The sequence below is a fragment of the Bubalus kerabau genome, chromosome 4, assembly GCF_029407905.1.
Source record: "Bubalus kerabau isolate K-KA32 ecotype Philippines breed swamp buffalo chromosome 4, PCC_UOA_SB_1v2, whole genome shotgun sequence".
In the NCBI taxonomy this organism is placed as follows: domain Eukaryota; kingdom Metazoa; phylum Chordata; class Mammalia; order Artiodactyla; family Bovidae; genus Bubalus; species Bubalus kerabau.
Window position 1 is genome coordinate 93,804,353 of NC_073627.1, and position 5,816 is coordinate 93,810,168.

General features: G+C 45.6%; 1 long non-coding RNA gene across 1 annotated transcript; it reads right to left on the reverse strand.

Moving 5' to 3' along the window:
* Positions 1 to 1,510: 1,510 nt before the first annotated feature.
* LOC129651551 (uncharacterized) lies at positions 1,511 to 5,244 on the reverse strand. The gene is made up of 4 exons (XR_008714194.1): positions 5,141 to 5,244; positions 4,963 to 5,033; positions 3,789 to 3,857; positions 1,511 to 1,712 (listed from the first exon to the last, which is right to left on the reverse strand). It is a non-coding gene; the product is annotated as an uncharacterized LOC129651551 (long non-coding RNA).
* Between the last annotated feature and the right edge of the window lie 572 nt (positions 5,245 to 5,816).

Genomic DNA, 5,816 nt, shown 5'->3' on the forward strand with positions numbered 1-5,816 from the left:
CTAATATTCTCTGCCGCTCTCCCTGGCCATCCAGAATCAATACTAGCACTCCTCTCTCAATAAAGTAGGGAGCTATGAACAAGGCCCAAATGGGCACAGTGACTATTTGTGGCAATTAGACGTCACACTGAAAAATGGCCACGCTGAAGGTGAGTGGGCAAAATCTAAAGACCAGCAGCATCACTAATGTCCCTCACCAGGGACCCTGGAAATTGGACTGCTTAAGAAATACCCTCTGTCCTCTCCCCTCTTCCCTTTCTCACTCTCTCTGCCTCTCTCTCTCTCACCAGAGATAAGGAGAGAGAAGTACATTCAAATTAGGGACCCTAGCTATCGATTTTTACTTGCAGTTGGTGGATTGCAATCAATGTTAATTAACCAGATTCTTTCTCAGCAAAGGTTGGGACAGAAGAGTAACTGCACAATATTTTTTGACTGCAAAAACGGGTATTAATAGGCTTTGGGATGCCCAGAGAGCCAGAGGCAGAAGGAAGGCAGTACTGAGAGGCTGCAAGGAAGAGAAGGTATGCACAGGAAGAGGAGAGACTGGGATGGATTTAAAGTGGTCCTATCCATGGGCCCTGGCAGCATTTTCTGGAAACTGGAGCAAGGAAGTTCAGCTATTTGCACATCATTCACCTTCCTTCTCTCCCAGGAAAAGTGAACTTCATCAGGAGCTATTTCTTACATTGACAGCTAGGGCAGTAGCAGTCAAGAACCATCCCATGAATCCCATGATGCTCATCACCCTAGAGCAGAGCTCATACCTGGACCATGTGGCTCAGTGGGAAGAACGAGGAATTTAGCAGCAAAAAGTGGGTTTGAGCCTTAGGAAGTGCTTCCTGGCTGTGGAACTGCAGGCAAGTTATTCAGTACGTAACATCTGACCTTCAATGAACTCACCTACAATGTAGGTGATTACAACTGACCTCAGAAGCACTGACACAAGATTCAAATAGGATCCTACATGGAGGCACACTGTAAGTGACACACTACAGGAACGTCAGGGCCCACCGCTGCTGTAAGTCACAAGTACGAAGCACTGGAGCCTCTGATCTGGACCAGCCAGCACACAAGATGGGACCCCAGGTTCCGTTCCGATCTGGACTCGTCTCTAATGATGCAGGAAGCTGTCTTGGCAGATACCCATGCCAATTTTTATTCAAACCATCACTTATCTCTAAATGTAAGTATCACACTGAGAAGAGGACCCCAAAATGTGCCAATGCAAGTTTTTGATATCCCAGAGGAAAGAAAAGAAAATTACAACAAAACATGATTAAACTGGCAAAAATAAAGTCAAAAGCTGTATCTGTTTTGAAAGAGTGCACATATTATAACTTTTTAGTCAAGACAGAAAATAGAAACCCAAGAATCCTATGGGCACTATCTTCTGGAGAGACTCACTGGGGTCAGGTTCTTGGGGTTTCCATCACACCATTTCCACCTCTCTGTCTGAGAGAAGCTTTCAAAGTCTTCAGTCAAGAAAAGTACACAAAGATTCTTCAGGTCTTTCAAGTCCCCTGGGAGTAAGGGAGAATATTGGGGAACACAGGTCATACTTCCATGTAGGGAAATGATCCCTAATTGTCCTAGGTGACCCCTTGGCCTCTGGGACAGAGAAGTCCCAACTCTGGTGACACACTCTAGCTCCTCCTTGTCAAGGTGCCTGTAGGAATCTTCCTCCTAAGGAAGGTGAATGAAAGGAGAACCTGGAAGAGAGAAGAGGAAAGAATGGAGAAAGAGAGGGACAGGAGAGGTTGTTCAATAAACAGATGTATGAGTTCAAAGAACAGTGCTGAGCATAGACCATGAGGCGGCCCCCAAACCCCCATGCCCAGCTCACTCTAGAGAAGTCAAAGTGAAAGCCGCTCAGTCGTGTCCGACTCTTTTGAGTCCATAGAATTCTCCAGGCCAGAACCCTGAAGTGGGTAGCCTTTCCCTTCTCCAGGGGATCTTCCTGACCCAGGAATTGAACCAGGGTCTCCTGCACTGGAGGTGAATTCTTTACCAACTGAGCTATCAGGGAAGCCCTCACTCTGGAGACCCAGAGGGAAATAGTAGCTCTGCCCTCAGGGTTGGGTGGTAGGAGGCAAATTTGCAGATAATCATCACACAGGGCCTGGAGGAAGTGCATAGGAGTTGGGTGGGGAAAATAGGAGTATTTAAGGAAAGGACATTATCAGTGAAGAGAAGGACAAAAGAGCAGAAGGGAGAATGAACTGAGAAAACAGAAAGGGAGGGAAAATCAGGAGACAGCAGGTAAAAAAAAATTATTACCTCACCCCAGGATTTATATACTAAGCTTATATGCAAATCTTGTCTCATTGATCTGTGATTTCAGTGAATAAAGCTTCCTTTTTCTAGAGCTATCGATTGTGAAGCAAGCTGAGAAGGCCAGGGCAGTCCTAGACAGACCTGGGAAGTGAGTTCACAGTGGGTGGGCTTTGCACTTAATTAGAGAAGAGCAATTGCTCACTGTGATGAAGGGTCATCCTTGAGAGAGGAAGTATCTTCAATCACACCTCCCTGCCCAATACAGAAAGCATTCTAGTTTCACAAGCAGGGCCTGCACCACCTTCCCAGAGCCCTACAGGAGGGGCCCCTCTGGGCCTGGTCTAAGCGTGGGGAGCCTCCTTTGCTCATATGTAGAAGCACGTCCTATCTCCCCCAACTGTTTAGATTTATCCATTCTCAAGGCTTGGCCTCTCTTGGGTCTTCGTCAAATCCCACTGGTGTCTGGGGAAAGAGTCGGGAAGTCAGCCTAACTTAGGAGAAGAGAGACTTCAGTTTTGGACCCACTCCAGCAAGCACCTGGAAGATGAGTTCAGCCTGAGGCCAAGATCTGGAGGTCTTTCTCCTGTAGGAGCAGGAAAGCTGATGAAGTAGGTAACCCCAGAGGAAGAAGGTGTGGAAAGAGAGAAGTGGAGAGCTCAGGGCTGAGTTGGCATATTCAAGAGTTGGACGAGAAAGAGGGATCATAGAGTAGGGCAAGAGAGAAGCACGAACACAAGATCACGAAGGGACACAGGAGAGGAGAGAAATTCAGACACATCTGGGCAGGTGAGCTGAGCAAGAATCAGATGATGACAAATGCAATCAGTGCTTAGCCTTGAAGCCCAGCAGGACCCCGTGGGGCTCCTGGGTACAGAAGCTGTTGTGTGTAACCCCATTTCTTATAGGGAACAGAGTCTAGCCTTCGTGACCTTCCCTGAGTTTCAAAGCACAGATTTGAACAGTTGCTAATCCAGGAAGGGAGGGGATGCAGAGTCAAGGGAGGAGTAGCCAAGAAACAGTACACATAACAATGATACATATAAAAATGTTTTTAAGGTCTTCATAGAATTAACTTTCTATAAATGGAAGATGTCAGCAGTCTTCATGCCAGAGAAGACCACCTGAGACTAAAGGAACTAGAGCAGCTCATCAAGAAGGTGACCTGAGACCAGATTAAAGGAGTGCAGGCCCTGTACACACCCTAATCTTATCAGCAACCCTACCCTTGAACTATTGCTATAAAACTCCTCAAAAAATCCTCCTGGGTAGGTACACACAGTTTTCAAGGGCAGGAGCCCACTGTGTCCCCCTTTGCCTGGCAAAGCGATAAAGCAACTTTTTTTTCTATTCTTTTCTATTTCACCCCAAACCCTGTCTCCAAGATTCAATTCAGCATCAATGTACGGAGGCCGAGTTTCTGGCATCATCCAGACTCACAGGTTTGTGAACCACCTCTTCATTAGGTGTCATAGCCAGCAGGACCCATGAATAACACAGACAGCAAAGCTTACCTGCCCTCTTGATGCTTGCAGTCTTGTGGGGAAGATAGAGGACCCGTGGCAGGGGGGGCTTCTCAAACTCTGTGGGAAAGAACCAAATGTTACTGTTTTACTGCCTATCACTGTGGACAGATACCACATCATGTCAATGTCAAGCTCTTATAAAAGTTCATAAATTCGTACATTTCCTCACTTGTCTGCTCACAGACTGACATGGATGGCCTACCACATCTTGAGTAGTTTAGATGACAGAGACGCAGATTGTTTACCAACAGCTCCTCTCTCCTGTACCTCCCCAAGAGCATCCGGTGTTTTTCAGGATACTGACAAACTATATTACCAACCTAGAATAGGCAAGTAGATGATTTTTGGTAGAGCTTCTAGGAAAGTTTCATTAAGGGGGCTGACTCATCTGGTAGATATTTCCTTTGTTTCCTGCCCCGTTCATGGATGTGATGGCTTGCATTCCAGCAGCCATCTTGGAACCATGAGGCAACATTAAGGACACTGGAGCACAAAGCTTTAAGGATCTGGTCCCTGTTGACTTAAGCTACCACACTGACTCTCAAGAGCATATTTCTCCATTTTTTGTTACATGAAAGAAAAGTTTTTACCTGGTTGAAGCCACTGAAATCGAGTATATTTTTCATATACTTTGGTAAGTTAACAGCCACTTACCTTGCAGGGTGGTAAATACTATCACCACAATGATTAGAAAAGTTCAGAGAAAGTATCTCTAACGTAGCTTGGAGGGAGAGTTGGGGAAAACTATCTGAAAGAGACAAGGACAGAACAAAAGCCTGAAGGAGGAGGGGGAGTTAACTAGGGGAAAAGGTTCATGGGGAGAAAAGTTTTCCAAGAGAAAAGAAAAATACACCCAGTTTATGCAAAGAGCAGGAGGTGAGAGGGTATGGGACCATTTGAAGAACTCAAACTAGTTCATGGTGGCTGGAATAAAGAGTAAAAAGTGGGAGTGGGAAGGGAAGAAATAATGGGGGCTGCCAAGGGATGGGAGGTGATTTCCACATGAAGGAAGCAGATCCCTGACCTTCTAGAAGTCTCCATCCCAATCAAAGGCAGAGTTGTTCAGACGACAGTGTTTGCCGCTAGTAGTCAGCTGGCAGACACTGGCTCTGGTCTTATCTCTGAGGAGGGAAGTCGCATTCTGCTTAGACAAGTCACTCACCTCTTGGGTTTCCCATTTCCAAGTCTGCAAAACAAGGCTCATGCTACTGCCCCGTCAACCTCACAAGGGATCTGTGAACCAGAGGTTGTGCTTTCTTACCAATAAGGAACTAAAGGCTTCCTGTTCAGCCCTCTCATTTTACTGATCAGGATCATGAGGCCCAGAGAAGTCTTCCTACCTGGATGAGGAGAGCTGAGCCTGGAATTCCCCTCTCCCAACTCTCAGGCTGTTATTCTTTCCCTGCAAAGAGCTGAGTGTTTTGCACTTGAAGTAGATGGTTACTGTTCCTGCCAAGGGAACACAGTGGAGAGAGATGATAGAGTTTCTTATTTCAAGAAACCTAGTACTTGAAGGTGCTTTGAATAACACATACTTTTGAAACTAACTAAATATTTGGAATGTGTCTTCCCATCCTTCCTTTCTGCTCTAAAAGCAAAAACAAATCTCTGTAATTTGATGGGGAGTGGGGTGGATAGGGGGTGTTGAAATAGATAAAAGGGAAAATTTAACTCAGTAACCACAGATGTGAAAGTGCCCCAAAGTATTTAGAGCAGATTCACATCTTTGGAGGTGACTCTTAAGTAAAACTCTTAAGTTTCCACTGAATCACTGGGAAAACATAGCCAACCCCCTTCGGTGACTTCACAGTTGCTCCCTGAAAAGGTCACTGTAATTCACCCTCTTTGTTCCATAAACGAACAACTCCTAGAGCCCTGCTGGGATGACCATTATTTGGGGGACTAGAGAGAAAGTTCATAACCCAATGAAATGGTATTACAGGAATAACTGTTACTTATGAAAAGTTTGCCTGTTTTTTCACTTAGTGCTCATACTAACCATGAGGGATGGAAATT